This window comes from Balaenoptera ricei, chromosome 18, assembly GCF_028023285.1.
Source record: "Balaenoptera ricei isolate mBalRic1 chromosome 18, mBalRic1.hap2, whole genome shotgun sequence".
Taxonomy (NCBI): domain Eukaryota; kingdom Metazoa; phylum Chordata; class Mammalia; order Artiodactyla; family Balaenopteridae; genus Balaenoptera; species Balaenoptera ricei.
In genome coordinates, this window is record NC_082656.1 from 6,100,074 (window position 1) to 6,120,108 (window position 20,035).

The 20,035-nt window shown below is 37.8% G+C and overlaps 1 long non-coding RNA gene across 1 annotated transcript in view; it reads right to left on the bottom strand.

Moving 5' to 3' along the window:
* The window catches only part of LOC132352491 (uncharacterized), a 32,190-nt gene extending 12,158 nt beyond the window's left edge, over window positions 1–20,032 (bottom strand). Inside the window, exons 1-2 of the long non-coding RNA XR_009498742.1 lie at window positions 19,946–20,032; window positions 19,355–19,497 (exon numbers count right to left, since the gene is read on the bottom strand). This is a non-coding gene — a long non-coding RNA (uncharacterized LOC132352491). The remainder of the gene's footprint in view (window positions 1–19,354; window positions 19,498–19,945) is intronic.
* Window positions 20,033–20,035: the final 3 nt, after the last annotated feature.

Sequence of the window (20,035 nt, forward strand, 5' to 3'; positions counted from 1 at the left end):
TCATTTGCAAAATGGCAAATGTTAATAGGAATTAACTTGAAAGGTTTGAACATAGGTCGGGGGCGCAGCACAGGGCCTGGCATTCTGTGGTAACTGTTGTTATAATACTGTTGTTATAATCACTTGTAAGTGATTTAGGGTCATGTCCAAGACCCTAAATCACTTACAAGAAGCCTAAAAGATGTGAGGCAGTAGTTGAGGGAAATCCCACACCACCTCTCTTTTCACCTCGGTTCCTCTCTGCTCTAGTCTCACTGAACGATCTGGAAGTTTTTAGTAGAGTGATCCTCAGGGGGCAGTCCACAGCCTCATGCTGCGAGGGGTGAAAGAAGGAAGAAGGTCCTGCAGCAAAGAGAGTGACCCCGACAAATGCAGATATGACAGAACATTCATACTGAAGAGGGTTTTGCTGGTCCAATCATTCTTCAGAACCCTACCTGGGACTGAACTTAACTGCAGTGTGTGATAAATATCCCATGACGTTGGGAAATCTTACAGAAAACAAACAAAAAAACCCTCTCGTGGTTGGGAGCGCAGTAATGCAAATACTCCAAACACCAGATACTCCCCAAATCATGGTTTAGGAATGCAATGAATCAGCAAATTACTTTGTTTTGCTTAGTTTACTTTAATGGGCAGCATTATGGCAGAATGATGAAGTCAGGAAGCTCGGTTGTTATTGTTGTTTTAAAAATTATTTCATGGTATTGTTATTAGTAATTGTTTGTGATTGCTGATTGACATTTTGTAATTACAAACCCATCAGAACAGCTGGAAAGGTAGTTCATATCTATGAGAGATAATAAAAGTAAGTTTTAAAAGTATTGAAGACAGGGCATGGGACTAGTTATTTTAAAAGAGAGGAAATAGGATAAATTATTTGGGGTACACTAATTCTGTTATATCAGGTTTCCAAGAGAGTTGTTTTTGGTTTGCAGAAAGACTTGAGTTTGGATCCTATCTATTAAATATGTTTCATACATAGGTTTCTATTTAGTTTCCAACTGACTGAATAAGTGATTTTTTAAAACCCTTCCTTTCATCCACAGCATGATTAACATTAATATTTGGACTAAGTCTACAATGCTTTTCCTAATATTGATTTCATAGTTCCTTTGCAATTCTGGATTTGGAGAAACTTTGGCCTGAGTATGGCTGACTCAATGAAGTTAGACTGTGCTATGAGATGGCCCTGCCGTATCTTTATTGGAATGTTTTTTATAGTCACATCCTGATCTGCAAAACTATTGGTGAGTAGACACCAATTGTAGCCCCAATTCCATAACTCTAACACAAAAATAGAATTTCAGACTCTGTCAATATGAACATTATCTAGATAAAACTATATCTAGGTCTTCCCTGACAAGTTTTATGATTCAGTGCTTTGTTTCTATATACTAAAGTTAGAAACTCAGAGTGACTCACTTTTCTTTTTTGCATGCATCTAAGTGAACAAGGAAGTTAGACTGCTTCTGGTGTTGCTTTCTTTAAAAGAAAAAAAAAAAAGACATGCTCCTTCTCAAGTGTCCTTTTTAGGTCAGCAATTTTGAAGTGCAAGACTTATTGGTATCCAAGCGGAAAGGGCTGATGCTCTGATTTATCACAACTCCCTCCGAGTGGAGTTCTTCCATGGCTGGAGAAAGGAAGACATTTGCTGTACTAATACTGAATCTGCTTCCTGTGTAAAATAACCTTTAACTCTGCGGAGATCCCCCATTTTAATGACCAGGACATAGTGGAAATAGAAGGAAATCCAAACACCCCACTGGCAGCCATTCTCTTCCCCAGCAGGTCAAGCTGCAACCCTCCTCAGGACAGAAATGGTTGCTTGGGGAGTGTTCGGCTGGGCTGCTGTTTTTCCTATTTTAAGATATGACCATTTGGATTGTTTAAAGATGTGTATGACACTCTGACCCATTAAGAAGCCTGGGCTATGTCAATCAGGGATCATGAGGTGGGTGGGCCTGGAGAATCCGGGAGGGAATCTTGTCAACTACAGAACCAGCTCTCAAACCCCAAGCCGGACTGCAGCTTCATATCTTCATTACAGAAACACGACTGAGTCTACAGTGACTGCCATGACCATCGGAACTTCTCTTTCTGTGTAGAACCTGAAGTGGGATTCCCTACACTGAATGAGGTGAAAACCGGGCAGTGTTCGACTAGAGAAACAAGCTTTTCAAGTATATTTGAATTTTTGCAGTAAAGTAGCCCAGCTCTTTAGATTCTGGGAGAGTATGTCTGCGTGATGGGGAGAGGAGGTTAACACATGCTTTCAGAGCTTCCCTGGAGCGCGGGCACTACGTGTCCTACTGCAGTACACAATCACGTTCTGTCTCAGGAAACCACACCTGAATAATGCAGTCGGTATTCCCAGAATGCAGTGAGCAGTGGATGAACAGGAGAGCTTTCCACAGGTCAATCAATGGCATCTCTGCTTCCAGCTCACTTGCAGATTGCTCCTTCTCAAAAGACACATCTACTTTCTAAAAGACAGCTGAGCTGATTGGGAGAGAGAAGAAGAGTAAAGGGGACCAGATGTTTTGATCTCTCTCTCATTCTCTATTCTCACTCTCTCCTTCCTCCTCATCCCCACTTATACCTGCAACTCCCTCAAGCCAGATATTCTGATTAATCTGGATTTTCATCTGTTTTGCCTCCTCCTCCCTAAGAATGAATGATTTGTCTCAATGAGCACAGACCAAACCTAATGACACAAGAGTCATGTATTTCACATGTCTTAGACTGCATTTCTGGTTCCTAAAACTCCAGCTAAGTCTGACAAGCTATGGTGTAGTAGAAGAAACACTGACTGGTACTTTAGCAGGTATTTGATATTAGTTTGTCTTTTTTTTAAATTGATCTGTAGGTCAGCTATAGGTTTTTGATGAAAAATTCTTAAATATAATCAAATTTATCAATATTTTCAGAAATTTTCAAAGACAAAACACAGATTTCTCCATGTACATGATCCAAAATGATCAGTAGTCATTTGAAAAATGTTACTGAGCACTTACTCTGTTACAATGTTTGTTGCACTTCACAGGAGAAATAAAGGATCATGTTTTAAGATTAAATTTGAATGTAACAGAATACCTGACTAAAGAGTATACATTAAGTAAAAAGGCAATTATTTTCCTACTATAGCATGAAGCCTAGAGGTAGGCAATTCAGTGCTCATTGAGGTTATCAAGGACATGGATTCTTTCTCTTCAATTTCTCCATTCTTGTGTTTGTAACCTCATGATTTGAAGATGATTCTCACAGCTCCAGATCTCATAACTGTGTTCAAAGGAGGTGGTGGCAGTGGGGGGAAGGATAGGCAAGGGTAAATGTGACTTTTTTTGAGTGTCTCCCCTGTTTTAGCATAGAAATATGCCTAACAAATTTCAGGCAGGATATATAAAAAGGCATTCACACCAAGACACATTGTGGTCAAATGCAGACAAAGGGAAAATCTTAAAAGCAGTTAGGGAGAGAAATACAGACTATTCACAGAGGAATAACAGACTTTGGGCATACTTATCAAAAGCAACATGGATTCCAGAAAGCAGTGGAATAATATCTTCAAAATGCAGAGTGAAAATAACTGACAACCTAAATTTCTATACCCAGCAAAACTATCTTTCAAGAATGAGGGCAAAATAAAAACATTTTTTTACAAACTATAAAATGAGAGTTTACTGTCACTCACCAGAGAAATTTCTATAGGATGTACGTCAGGATGAAGAAAACTCATCCCAGAAAGAAGGTCAGAGATCCAAAATAGCAAAGAAAATGATGAATACATGGGTAAATCTGAACAATCACTGGCTGTGTTAAATAACAATAATAATGTCTTAATTATGGGGTTAAGAAATAATATAGAATCAAAATGCTCATAAAAAATGGCATATAAGTAGGAAGGAGATAATAGAAATAAGGCATTCAAACGGCTGTACTTTGCTCAAGAGGGTAAAACACTGACTAACTTAAGACATTAAATTACACATTTGATTAGTTATACACTTTACTAAATTACACATACACATTTGTATATTAAAAAGTCTAGGACATCCCATAAAATATAAAAAAACCAAAGGTATAAGTGCTAAACAAATAAAGGGAAAAAACAGATTAAGAGAAAACAGATAAGAGAAAAATAAAACATGAAACTTAATCCAAAAAAAAAAAAAATTCAAGGAGATAAAAAAAGAATATAGAAAAAGTAGAACAGAATTCATAAAATATGCTAGAAATTGAATCCAAAAATATTAAAATAAGAATAAGGGTAAGTGGACCAAATTTTTTATCAGATTGGATAAAAAGCAAAATCTTGCTACATGTTGTTTATGAGAGAGACATAAAATAAATAAGTTCATAAATGAGTTGAAAGTAAAAAGATAGAAAGACATTTAATAAATACCAAAAGAAAAATTGTGTGAATATATTATCAGATAAGTAAAAAATACCTTAAGGTAAAAAGCAATACTAGAGATAGAGGTTCATTACCTATTGAGGAAGGTCCAATTCATTAGGGAGATGGAAACAATTCTACACTTGCATACTTCTAATAGCATAGCTTCAAAAAATATCTAGCAAAAAATGACAAAACAAGAAAAAGAAACAGACAAATACACCATTACTGAGGTAGAATTTAACAAGTCTTTGTCAGACGTTGACAAGATAAAAATATCAGTAAGAATATGAATGATTTGACTATCACAATAAACAAACCAGGTCTAATGAACATATGCAGATGCCTGTACCCAGTAACTAGAGAATACACTTCTGTTCACAGGAACAATTATAAAAACTGACAATGTACTAGCCCACAGAGAAAATTTCAACAAATGTCAAAGAATCACTATCTCATAGACCACAGTCTCTGACCATTACACAATTAATAACAAAAACAAAAAGACTTGGAAATTTAAAAGCATAAATCTAAATTGTTCATGGGACAAAAGAGAAAGCAAAGGGAAATTAGAAAATACTTAGAACCAACAATAATGATTATATAGGAAAGCTTGTGAGATACAGCTCAAGTGGTAGATGGAGGAGGTGAATAGCTTTATAATACTTACATTAATAAAAAAGTTGAAATTATGAAAAGAACCCCCCCAAATCTAAATAGAATTGAATACAGGAAATAATTAAAAATAAGAGCAAAAATTAACAAAACAGAAAACACATTCAATAGAAAGGATCAACAAAGCAAAATGTCGGCTCATTGAAAAAATTTTAATAAAACTGACAAACCTTTAGCAAATTAATGAAGAAAGAGAAAAAGCAGGTAAAAATTTAAGAACGGAAAAGGAAGTAAAAAATACAACAAAGTATACAGATAAAACATTACAAGCAATTTAGCAATAAATCTTAAAACTTGGGCTTCCCTGGTGGTGCAGTGGTTGAGAATCTGCCTGCCAATGCAGGGGACACGGGTTCGAGCCCTGGTCTGGGAAGATCCCACATGCCGCGGAGCAGCTGGGCCGGTGAGCCACAATTACTGAGCCTGCGCGTCTGGAGCGTGTGCTCCGCAACAAGAGAGGCCGCGATAGTGAGAGGCCCGCGCACCGCGATGAAGGGTGGCCCCCACTTGCCGCAACTAGAGAAAGCCCTCGCACAGAAACGAAGACCCAACACAGCCATAAATAAAAAAAACCAAAAAACAAAAAAAAACTTAAGTAAAATGGAGAAATTCCTGGCAACATAAATTTACAAAACTGACTTAAGAAGAAATTGTAAATCTGAAATTTAAAATATAAGGGCTGTTACTTAGCTTATATGCAACTGTATCATCATACAGTTTGCTTAGGGCCAGGGTCATTTCTGATTGATTAGTGCGACCATCCTAATTGGTTAAGTAATTTGATTACCACCTAACCTATAATAATTCACAAAATTTTATCAGTAGTTAAAATTTTTCCCACAGAGAAAATTTTTCCCACACCAGGGCCAGGCAGTTTTATAGGCAGACTTACCAAGATTCGAGGAATGGATAATTCCAATCTTAAACTCTTGCAGAGAATATAAAAGGAGGAACGTCTCCTAACTAATTTCATGAGGCTAGTATAACTTTATACAAAAACCAGAGAAGAAAAAAGTTACAGTCCAACTTCATTCTTAATCATGGATGCAAAAATCTTAAACAAAACATTAGCAACTATATATATAAGAAAATAATGATCAGTTGGGTTTATTCCGAGGATGGAAAATTGTTGCACCATTAGAGAATTTATTAATGTAATTTACCATATTAACAGATTAAAAGAGAACAACAAGGTCATTTCAAAAGAGGTTAAAAAAGCATTCAAAAAAATTTTACAAGGCATTTATAATAGAAACAAATGGAATACTCATAGCCAAAAAGGAATAGAACATCCTTAGCCTACCTAACAAAGGATATCTGCAAGAACATCTCCAGCAAATATAATACTCCACAGTAAAAAACGTTAAAAGCATTTCCTTTAAAAATAAGGACTAAGACAAGGAGATAAGCTATTACCATTCTTGACAACTTTGTGCTGGAGTTCTAGTCATTGCAGAGCATCAAGAAAAATAACAAAGGGGTATAAGGATTGGAGAGGAAGAAACCAAATTATCATTATTTACAAGTTAAATGATAGCCTATGTAGAAAACTCAAAGAATCTTATTTCTTATAAGAAATAAGAAAATTTATCAAGGTTGCTAGATATAGGGTCAAAGGCAAAAGTTAATTGCATTTCTTTGCATTTCTATATACCAGCAAAATAGCTGCAAATTTTAACTTTAAAAGGATACCATTTATAATAGCACAAAAAATAATATATCTAGGAATAAATCTAACACAAATATTTAAGAAACTTCATGTTGAATGCTATAAAAACTTATGGAAATATATGTAAAAACACCTAAGTAAATGAAGAATATACTGTATGAATGGAGAAGTTCCATCTTTTCCATTAAAGTTGTCAATCTTCCCCAAACTCTAAAGATTCAATAAAAATACAAATAACCTCTTTAACTAACTCAACTTTAAATGAAAGAGCAAAGTGCCAAAGATAGACAAGTTACTTCTAAAGAAGGAAGGAGAAATCTTGTCCTATCATAGATCAAGAGATATCATAAAGCTATAGTTATTAAGACAATACAGAACTTTCACAGAGATAGACAAACTAACAAATAGAACAGAAAAGAGAACACAGAAACAGATATTTGGCAAAGGTAGCATTGCAGATAAGTGGAGAAAATGATGGATTTCTTAATATGAAAAGAGCTGGGATAATCCATAAGGGGAAAATAAAAGAAATTAGATCCCTATCTCACCCAATATGTGCATGTATATTTCTGTATGTGTATACAATTACAGTTACATTAGGGACATGTAAAAAAATGTGAAAGGTAACTCTGAAAATTTCTGAAGGAAAATATTGATAAGTTTAATTATATTTAAGAATGTTTATCAAAAACCTATAGCTGACCTACAGATCAATAAAAAAAAGACAAACTAATAGACAAATGAGCAGAAGATGTGAACAGGCATTTCATAGGAAAGAAAACATGAACTGGCCAATAATGTGAAAATACACTCAATTTCAAAAGTAGATATGAAAATGAAAATTATAACCACAATGAGATATAATTTTGTACCCAACAGACTGAGAAAAATGCAAAAGTTGATTAAGACCAAATACTGGCAAGAATGTGGAGAAATGGGAAGTTTATTAGCTGGAATGTAAATTACTTCAACCAGTTTGGTTAACATTTTGGTATTATCTAGTAGCTGTGAGTTTACAATGTAGCAATTCACCTCCTGGTAGAGAAACTCTTGCATAAGCAGACTTGTACAAAAAAATTATATTACCACTATTTACATTAGCAAAAAATGGAAACAATCCAATGAACCAGTAGAATAGATTTTTTAAAATGGTGTGTTTATACAATGAAATATTATACAATAATAAAAATGAACCAACTGTATATCAACATGGATATATTCCAAAAACACTGCTGAGTAAAAACTGGAAGTCTCGGATGAATGATGAATATACCTTATGATTTTGTTATTACAAGGGTTAAAAACAGGCAAAACAAAATAATACATTTAAGTTACAGAGAAATTGAGTACAACTATAAATATAAGGGGATAATTTAAAACTTCTTTTCATACATCAGGACCAGACAGTTCAAAGTTTTAAAAATTATTCTAAACCATAGAAAAAGACCTGAAAGCTACATATTTGATTGTATAAAGCCAGCAAAATCTTAATCTGATTTTTTTTAAAATAGTACAATGAAATAAAATATAGAATGACCTCACTTAAGATTATTAGTGCAAAAATTCTGAATAAAATCTTAGGAAATAGAGTATTTTGGAATAATAAAAGAAAAATGTATTACAATCAGGTAGGGTTATTCCAGGGATACAGGGCTGGTTCAATATTAAGAAATCTGTCAACATAATTCATTGTACCAGCAAATTAATGGAGAAAATGTTTATATAAATAGATGATTAAAAGCCATCTGAAAAAGGTGAGCAGTCATTCCAAATATAAACTCTACCTAAAATCTTATTAGAAGATGTACTACTAGCATAGGCTAGCTTATCTTACAAATAGCCCGACCTCAGTGGCTTCACATAATAAATTATTTCTCATCACATCATAATCCAATGTGGGTCAGCAATACAGCTCTCCTACAGACAGTTAATCAGAGACCCAGGATATTTCCATCAGTAGCTCTACCATCTACAAGGACCTCAGAATTCTCCACCAAGTCCTTTGCATCTGAATGGCAGAGAAGGGAAGACAGAGTGGAGAACCACATGGCAGGCTGAGGTAGGACTGGAAGTGTGGTAAATCTTTTCCACCCACATTCTTTTGACCAATATTCAGTTAGACGGACCTGAATCATAATACTCACTATCACCATTATTTACTCAACATCATTTTGGAGGTTGTAACAAGTGCAGTAAGAAAAGGAAACAACATAAATTTGAAAAAGAGATTAAATTATCTTTTGCTGATAACCTATTTAGAGACTGCAAGATAATGCTTTTAAATAGAGCATACTACATTATAATGGGCATCATCAGAAAATCTACAAACAACAAATGCTGGAGAGGGTGTGGAGAAAAGGGAACCCTCTTGCACTGTTGGTGGGAATGTAAATTGATACAGCCACTATGGAGAACAGTATGGAGGGTCCTTAAAAAACTAAAAATAGAATTACCATATGACCCAGCAATCCCACTACTGGGCATATACCCAGAGAAAACCATAATTCAAAAAGACACATGCACCCCAATGTTCATTGCAGCACTATTTACAGCAGCCAGGTCATGGAAACAACCTAAATGCCCATTGACAGACAAATGGATAAAGAAGATGTGGTAGTTATATACAGTGGAATATTACTCAGCCATAAAAATGAACGAAATTGGGTCATTTGCAGAGACGTGGATGGACCTAGAGACTGTCATACAGAGTGAAGTCAGAAAGAGAAAAACAAATATCATATATTAACGCATATATGTGGAATCTAGAAAAATGGTACAGATGAACCAGTTTGCAAGGCAGAAATAGAGACACAGATGTAGAGAACAAACGTATGGACACCACGGGGGGAAAGCAGCGGGTGGGGGGGTGGTGGTGGGATGAATTGGGAGACTGGGATTGACATATATACACTAATATGTATAAAATAGTTAACTAATAAGAACCTGCTGTATAAAAAAATAAAATTATTTAAAAAAAGTTTTTTAAAAGAGCATACTACAAAAAATTTTAAAAAAAGAAAAAAAAAAAGGGACTTCCCTGTTGGTCCAGTGGTTAAGACTCCTCCCCACCTCCAATGCAGGGGTCGTGGGTTCAATTTCTGATTGGGGAACTAAGATCTCACATGCCACGGGGTGCAGCCAAACAAAGCATACTAGAATTAATAAGATAATTGAGTAATGTGGCTGGACACAAGATTTATAAATAAAACAGGCAGAGACACATACATATACAAATCAGTACCTGCATGCATATAAATACAGTACAAAGAGTACAGAAGCTCTCTTAATTCACTTCTCTTTAAATGACCCTTGGGACTTATGAGGCTCTCAATTTCATCTGTAAAACCTACAGATTATTAGCTACAGAAAGATAAATGTTCTCACCTTGTGAAATATCCATTTATTCCACTTTCACCAGTTGACTGTACACTTACTAATATCCAGTTGTGCTTGCTCCTAAACATTTTTACGACAGTTGTACTATTATTATAAATAAGTAATTTAAAGAAATATTACTGAATCCAATAAACAATAATGTGAAAAGAATGAATTGTTTTTATGAAAACTAAGTTGTCTGCTTTAGAAAGATTAAACAAAGTTACAAAACATGCTGTTGGTTTGGGTGTGACAATTATAAAAGTTTAAGGGGAAGTTGTAAGATTCTGTATTTCTATTTTTCTACAAGTATTTTAAAGTTCTTGATCCATGGTAGAGAAATCCAAACTGGAAACTGTATAGGATGCACTATGAATGTGGTTTACGCCATATTATGGCATCCAAATCACTGGACCGATCCTTAAAGAACTTTGTCCTACCTAACAATACGGGTCAATGAATACACACACACACACACACACACACACACAAACGTTTTTTGTTAAAATATGTAAAATAGGTATGTTGTATTAGTCAGGATAGGCTAGGCTATGTTGCAGTAAAACAAACAAACAAACAAACAAACAAATAAAATCCCTTAAATCTCAGAACTTAAAATCATAAACTCTTCACCTGGGTGGCATGCAAGGCAACTGTCTTCTATACGATGGCCCAGCATTCTAGCTACATTGGTCTTTTGGTACTTCCGCATCAACACATACTTCCACAACCAATATGGCAGGGAAGATAACTTGGGGAATCATGCTCCAACTCCTCAGTGCTTCCATGCAAAGTGCAACACATCAGTTCCACTCATATTTTCACTGGCCAGGATTAGTCAGATGGCTGTGTATAATTTTAAGAGACAAGAAAGTATAATCATGCAAACTTGGAAGGAGACAGGGACTGGATATTGTTGAACAGTGATATCTATTACATAAGCATCATTTTCTAGGATTTCTCAATCTTGCCAATGTAAAAACAAAACACTGTGATAGACTGTATTACCGATCAAAACCTTTGCTGCCCTTCATGTTGGAATATTACTTATCTCCATCCCACTGACGCCAGACTTGGTATTGTGACTTGAAGGGTCCTTCCCTGTGGGAGGATTATGCGTCCTTGACACTTCAATGTCAGATATGGGCTTGTGCTTTGCTTTGGCTTATAAAACGTAAGGCGGGGAGGGGTATGACATGGGGCACTTCTTTGTAGAAGCTTTATGAGCCAGAAGATGCTGTACCTTGATTCCTTTCTCTCTACCCCAAGGCTGCAATGTGCCTGACAGCAGTTACTCCATTAGCCTGGGTCCCAGGGTGAAGATGATGTGAAGGAGCTGCTGCCAGCTTGTGGTGGACACACAGCGTGAGCAGAAAATTATTTGCTGTTCTGTACTACCGAGAATTCAGTTTGCCACTGTGGCATAATTTACCCTAAGCTGAATAAGAGACACACTATCCTTACTGCATCAGTAAGAACGCTTATAGGAATAGCCAGAGAGAAGCGAAAATGAAAAAAACATATATTCCATTTCTAATAGTGATAAAAGTACAGAATACTTAAGGCTAAATTTGACAAGACAGGTTTAAGACGTGATAAAATTTACAAAATATTATTGAAGGATACAAAAATGTTAATTTTCCCAAGATTACTGTATAAATCTAATGTAATTCTAATCATAATCCAGATGGTTTCTTTTTATTTGATAAAAGCATTTTAAAGTTCATGTGGAATAATAAAATTGACCTACAATGTTACTGCCAGGATTAAATGAGCTGAAATATGTAAAGTGCTTAGGACAGTATTTGGCACATATATGCCCAATGAATGTTACCTAATTTTGTTATTTGAAAAAATAATTAGATCATTAGAATGGAGAATCTCAAAATGTATCTTAGTACAAGCAAGATTTTAACATAGCCTCTAAAGGAAAATAAAATCAGACTCCTACCTTAATCCATATTGAAAAATAAATTCCATATGAATTTAAAACAAAATGTGAAAAACTATTTTAGAATAAAATTTGATAATAACTTTATACACTAGGAGTCAGGGAAACATTTTCAACTGAAACAGTAAGCCAGAGAGTTGTAAAGGAAAAGAGACATTTATTTAAAATGTTTAGATCAAAGATACAATAAACAAAAGAAAAATATTACAACAGATTGTGGGAAATATTTGTAATGCATAAAACAAAGGTTAATATCTATAGTATACAACAAGCACCTACAAATTTATAGGAATAAGAAAAACTCGGTAGAAAATTGAGCAAAGACTGTGTGAACAAGCATTTCCAGAAAAGCAAATCTAAATGATAAATAAACATGAAAAGTTGCTTAATCTTACTAGCAATCAGGAAGACACAAACTAAAGCGACAATGAGCCATCACTTCTAACCCATCAGATCAACAAAAATTTTAATTGTTGGCAGAAATATGAATTTATACATTCTGAATCACTGTTTTCTTTTAGAAAATGTCTCAAAACAATCCTTTAATAAATACAGGGGCTTCCCTGGTGGCGCAGTGGTTGAGAATCTGCCTGCCAATGCAGGGGACACGGGTTCGAGCTCTGGTCTGGGAAGATCCCACATGCCGCGGAGCAACTGGGCCCGTGAGCCACAACTACTGAGCCCGCGTGTCTGGAGCCTGTGCTCCGCAACAAGAGAGGCCGTGATAATGAGAGGCCCGCGCACCGCGATGAAGAGTGGCCCCCGCTTGCCGCAACTAGAGAGAGCCCTCGCACAGAAACGAAGACCCAACACAGCCAAAAATAAATAAATAAATAAATAAAAAATAAAAAATAAATACAGTGGCAAAGGAATTACTTTGTATTCCAAGTAATCACACACAAACTACAGTATTTTGAAATTTCAGATTCTCAGGGAATATATTTTGAAAAGACTGATTCCTGTTACTCTTTGTATTTCCCACACTGCACGTCTCTCTCAGCTCCAAACAAAGAATTCTGCTACTACTTGTGGTCACTGGACAGTGTCTTTTGACTCCATTACCACTCTGAGCCAGGACCCAAAGGAAGCCCCAGTAACACACCCCTGAACGCCCAACCCATGCAAGTTCTGGCTGTCTGCACCTGACTCCTCGCCTAGTTTCTCGCAGCCCCTGGCGCTAGGGTCAAGGCAATCTTGATATAGGAAATAAATTAGACCCATGTTAATTGTGCCCTGAAGCCAATTCCACGCAGTCCGCATCAGACCTTTGAAACACCAGCCATCATTTACTGAGCTTGTAGTACTCTGGAGATGGCATGGAGAGTGAAATCAGGGAGCAGGTGAGCACGGAGGGGGGCAGGCAAGCTGAAAGGCTATTACAATGTTCCTAAAGAAAGATGAAAACTTCAAAAGGATATATATAAGCTCCCAAAAGATGGTGAATGGGGTTTGCAGACTAAAAAGCTTTGAAAAAGATGAGAGGTACATGTGCAAACAAGTGCAACAATGTGTTACAGATGCAGTGAAACAAGTATGTATATGTGATGGGGCACAAAGGGTCCACTCTCCCAGGAAGGGGGAGAGCACCGGGGCAGAGCAAGTCAGGCAAGATATCACAGAGGAAGTGATGCTGAGCTGAGACGGTGCAATAGAGCATTCCAGAAAGAGGGGAAAACAGGAATAAAAGTGCAGGGGCATGAAAGCAGTGACATTTTCAGAGAATTCCAAGTAATTTAACATGACTAGCATAAAGGATTTAAGAATAAGGTTGGCAGTCAGATCACTGAAGGCCTGTTTGCCATTGGACAGTCTGGAATTAATCCTGGAGGGCAGGAACCAGGAGCAAGTGAAGGGCTTTAAGGAGGGAAGTCACAGATTTGAATTTTAGGGGACAAAACATCTTTGGCAGCAGTAGAGAAGATGTTTTGGAATAAGGCAAGGAGTTCTTGTGGCTCAGGCGTAGGGTAATTACTTCCGTTAACTATGATACCCTATTTCTCAGGATATTTCACTGAGGTATTTTAGAAATAATACTTTCCTTTCTCGCTGATGTAAAGACACCTAAGTAGAATGATAAACAAGGTCTTTTTTTCCCCATCTAAACTCCATTGTGTAAACTTAGTTGTACACTCTAATTTAATAAATGGAGTGAGGCTGAATAGCCTTTGGCATCAATCCCAGACACTAAAACAGTGAGAAAACAACAAAACATGGAACATAATATCTATCCATAAATCCAATTGTATGGTTAGGGCTATGGAGCATTTTAAGAGTTATGATTTCCCTAGCCAAGTACCAAAAAAACATACCTTCAAAAATCATAACAGCCATTTGGCATCCAACCAGGCTGACAGAATGAAAAATGTTGAGTAAATAGCCTACGTGTAATTCACCACTCTTGAAGAAGTAAAGGAAGGGTGTTTTCTAAGGCTTCAGAATGACATATTTTATTAAGTAATAACATGGTCATGAAAAAAGCCAAGAGAAAACTTCCCAACTCACTTAGAAAATGGAGTCACTCTATTTTCTTAAAAATGATAAATAGATATATTCTGTCATATAAAAGAATGTCTCAGACCTGGTGCATTCACAGTGGTTATCTCTGCTCTCCATTCCCTTCTTTTTGCCTTTTGTTGTTTTCTAATTTTCTGCAGTGAGCATGCATTGCTTCTAGAAAGAAAAACAGTGAAATAAACCAATCATACAATCAGAGTGACTTAGGCTGTCTTTTTCAGCTTTCTGATTCCAAATAAGATTAATGTAAATTGCTTTTGAGATAACCTTTTAGTGTGCTTTGAATATAGGCAAATTTTCTCTCAAGTCTTTGTCTTCAAGAAATAAATTTTTGAATTTTCAAAAATACAAAAACTTTCCCTCTCAATTATTCATGCCAGTGGAGGGGAACACTGACACTAGTATTCGAAAACAGCATCCAAATAGAAAACATCAGACATATGGGTATAATATATTAGGCTTTGTAAGGCACTGTACAATGTTTTTGGCAGATACGCCTTCTGAATTAAATTTTTTAGTTAATATTAAAATGATTCTATGCTCCTACATGTGGGCTGGCAAATGAAGGGTAAAAGAAACAGGTCTAGAATTTAAAATTCATTGCATATAACCTACAAGATGCATGCTCCACAGGCAAATGAATAAAGACTCTCTATGCTGGAAATATAAACCGCTTCCTAAAAACACAGACCTGAAACAGGGCTATGAAAGTATGGAAAAATGGAACGCTAACTTCAGCTGTGTCTGATGCAATGCAGATGTAAAACAGTAAAACAAAACTCCTGGATTCATAAGAGTCAACTTTAGTAAGTACTATCAAAACCCAGCTTTTCATAATCAGAGGACACTCTTTTAAAAGCAGCTCCAACTGAAATCATAGTCAGCAAAGTACTTCAGAAGAAATATGAAACATCTCTTAGGGTTAAAGAGAAGCGTCTGTCAAATAAACTTGATGTAATGCATTGCTCCATCTCTTAACACTTATAAAGGGACTTGCAAAGAAAAATGTGTAAATAGGATTTATCTTAAATTAAGCACATTGAACCTTTCCCAACACTGTAAGAATTCAGATAGTTTAAAGAGGATCTGGGCGCACTCTTTATAATTTGTAGATTCTTTTCAGGTCCTCTGAAACACAGTAACTTTCTTACTAGTTGAGATTTGTAGCCCTTGCCAAACTTTGTAGGGGAGCAATTTCTGAAATTTACACTTAATACAACATTCTAAGTTTTAGGTACCTTGAAGAGACTATGTCTTACAAACTTTTCACCCCAATTGAATTATTTTCCCTCCCATATCTCTCAGACAATGGGGCCCTCATTCTTCTCCTACCCTAAACGCCAGGGGAAAACCATCACCACCAACCCTTGCCGCCAGCCCCTCTCCAAATCCCCCCATTCTGATTTCAAAGCTCTACAGAATCCATCTGGCTGAGAAGAAGTGTCCACAGAGGCTGGGAGGGAGAGAGGCCAAGTAGGCCTGGCCAGCATTTGTAGCTGGCGGGGGAGAGGAAGGCTGGGCACATCACACACACACACACTCCTGATGTTATTGGATGTCAGAATTGTAGACTTTGTGGTGGGATGCCCGTTTTTGTTGAGTCTAGCCCTGGGGGAAAGGGCATAACTGTAACCAGACAAGGATTTAGGGCCTTGGCTTATGGTCCTGAGCTCTCAGGTTGGGTTCCAGGCCCAGGAGGGTGCTTCTGGAAACTTCTCCAAATAAGTTATCTTGGATCGTCCATATCTACCTCCAGCCTATTTCCCAACCATATTAGTCAGTCTTACCTATTAGGCCCAAGTATCCATTCATCCATTTTTTTCCCCACTTTTCATTTAATAAACATTTATTGGGTGCTTTCTATGTGCAAGGTGCAGATACAGTAAAGTGTAAGACATCGCCCCTGTCTGAAGGAGCCTGTGGGAGAGAAACAGATAGATGTGGCCACAGATCAACACAACTGGGTGCTAGAGGTTATGCTAAAGGGTGTATAGGTTGCATGGGGGCAAAAAGGAGAGAATTAACTTCTCTGCCCCACGTACTCCTCTGCTACTGTTACCTGCTCAGGCCCCGAGCCCCCTGAACTCACTCGTCTTCCCTTCACAAACCCCTGCCACTGTGTCCCTTGGAACATGCAACCAAACTTTCCGGTATTTTTTACTCTGCTACAAGATCTTTGCACATCTCAGCCCTGGCTAAAACCTAGCTTTCTCAGAAATGATGCCACTTTCCTCAAACGCTTGTCCAGTGTTATCTGCTCTTTCTCCCACTTTCCCTGACTCACGGGGCAAGAAAATGTCGACGCTACCTCTTGCTGATGACAGTTACTGCTGATTGTTAACATTATCACTCAACTACCTCTTCTCGGAAGTGCATGCATCTGCTCAACTCCACCCTTTCTCTTCTTTTGGAGGGAAGAGGATTCAACCAAAGTCACGGGGATTTTTCAACTCGGCACGCTTTTACATTTCCTAATAACCAGCTCAGCTCTTGTTCGGCTGTACTCATTCACACGCTTCTCAACCATGTTTCATCACCGGCCCGCAGTCTAGATGGGAGTTTTTTCTACATTCAACAACACACTTTCAACAAATATTTCTGCCAGAGAGGCCTAAGAGTAAAGTCAAGAAAGATAACAAAAAGTAAAGTAAAATGGGGTACTTGTTCTCATACAAGGCACATAACAAGGCTTATTATTTAAAATGTGGGTATAGTAGGACCTACATCACAGAGTAATTGAGGATTAACTGAAATGACATACGTAAAGAACTAGGAACAGGGCCTGACACACAACAGATGTTAACTATTATTACTGTATCCTCCAAACTATATAACATACACAAAGCTTAAGCAACGATATCAAACCATTCTAGAATCAAATCTAATTTAATTCTTCAAATTACTTTAGCATACTCAACACTGTCTTGCATTAATTGATGCTGTAACAATGTGTGAGCTGCTCACAATGAGGTGAATTTTCTCCTTGCTTGCCTTCACACTGGTCACCAAAGGCCTATTTTTAAGACTCCATGATTTTTTTAAGCTATTTTAAAACCACTTTCTAACCTCTCTTTTGAACTGCTTTCAACCCCTCAGCACTTTCTTCCCCTTTGGATTCTAAGACAGCAGTTTGCTTCTCCTTCTGCCTCTCTGACCATTTCTTTTTCGTCTCCATGGCAGGCTCCCCTCCCTCTGGCTGCCTCTTGCAGTCTACTGTTTCTCAGGTTCATCCCTCCTTTTCGCTGCTTCTCAAAGTCTTTCCAATATGCTGTGCCACCTTCATTTATACCTTTACCGTCTCTGCCTTGAACTACTGCAATGCTCTAGGTGGTATTCTGGTGTCTGGTTTCTCCTGATTCCATATATCTCTCATGCTGCCACCAGAATAATTTTTTTTTTAATGTAAAGTGTTTATGACAAGGCCTCCATCATCTCCTGTTCCCTGTAAGAAGAAGCCCCAAACCTCAGCACACCATACAAGGGCCCTTCATGTCAGCTCCAACCAATCCCTCCAGTCTCATCTTTCTCCCCCTACTCACCCAGAACTCCAGCCACATGGAAACAGTCTGCAAACATGCCCTTTTGCAGATCCTCACCTTTCCACGTTTCCTCTTCCTCAAGTGCCGTTCTTTCCCTGTTCCCAACCTGATCCAGCTCCTTTCTCTATTAAGCATTGACCACACTGCATTTTAAATATCTGTTCATGCGTCTATTGCCCCAGGAAAACAAAAGCATCTCAAGTACAGGGAAATGGTTTTTTCTTCTCCTTAGCTCCAGAATCTAGTATCAAGCCAATGCTCAACAAATATTTAATGACTGAACTGTGAGCGATCAACAAACATTAAAAAAAACTTTTTTAAAGAGATGCAGTTTTAGAATGGATATATGTGTCTGTATAACTGAACCACTTTGCTGTACACCTGATACTAACACAACACTGTAAATCAACTATACCTCAACATAAAATAAAAATTAAATTAAAAAAATAAGAGATGCAGTTTTAAAATTTCTCCTTAGGTAGAACTGAGTGAAAGGAAAAGGATGCAAATGAAACACTCGATCTCAAATCTCAAGGTAAACATGGATATTCTGAAGAGTGAGAAGGAAACACATAAGAACAGCAGTGCACAATACTCAAAATGTGGATTATTGCAGAAGTTCAAGGTTGTGGAATCCATGACAGTATCCACTGTTCTGTGCTGCATAACGCATACAACCTTATGACCTCCCTCCTTAAAATCCTTCAATGTCTTTTTAAAGATAAAGCCTCACCCTTAATCTGGCACACAAGGGCCTCCGTGATAAATCCACCTCCATCTCCTAAGCCGCATCTCACACTCCTCTCTAACTTACTCACTGAAATTCAGCCACACAGGCCTTCTTTCTCACTTGAGCTTTTGCACAAGCAAATCTACCAGCAATGTCTTTCATATTCTCTCCTCCCTAATTTACTCTTATACCTTGACTGTCAGCCCAAGGATTCCTTAAATTAGCTCCATTACATGGTGACAACGCATGAGTCCGTTTTACCACATCACATTTGGAAGGCAACAGAGTATAGTGTATGACTGTAACTATAATAGATTATGTGTCCTTGGGCATATCTATTTAAACTCTTTTATGTCTTGCTTTCAGCGCCTGTAAAACTGAGGTAAGTGCAGAACTCACTTCATAAGATTATTCAAAGGGTTAAAGGAGATAGTTCACGTACAGCACTTGGAACTGTGTTACTACATAGTAAAAGCACTCAAAGGTCACTGATTATCATACTTACTTCGTTGTCACCCTGCCCACCACAAGAGTTCCTCTACTGCTGGAGCCCAGGAACCACACGAGCCTGTTCATTTCTGCATTCTTAGTCTCAGCCCAGGGTCCTGAACGGCACTTGAGGAAGAGGAAACGTGGAACGGTGAGGATCTGCAAAAGGGCATGTTTGCAGACTGTTTCCATGTGGCTGGAGTTCTGGGTGAGTAGGGGGAGAAAGATGAGACTGGAGGGATTGGTTGGAGCTGACATGAAGGGCCCTTGTATGGTGTGCTGAGGTTTGGGGCTTCTTCTTACAGGGAACATAGCTGGCCTTCGATACGTAATTTAAAAAAATAAAAGCAAACCGGCAAAAGCTTTGGCTTCCACGTTTGCCTTACTAACTGGATGACTGCACGCGAATCACTCATTACACCTGGGCCTCGTTTGCCCTTATGAAAAACATAATCTCGACCTGAAAGAGATTTTCGATGAACAGGGCGATGCATCAGCAAAGTACACTGCCCATCTCCCAACGCCGCACAAGCGGTCGGGGCTGATCACGAACAGAGTGGACACCCGCGTCTCCCCTCCCCCGCCCTCCTCCAGTCCACACCCTTACTGCGCCCTCGGTCCCCGATCCCTCGGGACTTCAGGCGTGGGAGCTCGGGCCCCGCGCTGCTCCCTCCAGGTGCCCCGCACCCTCCTTCCT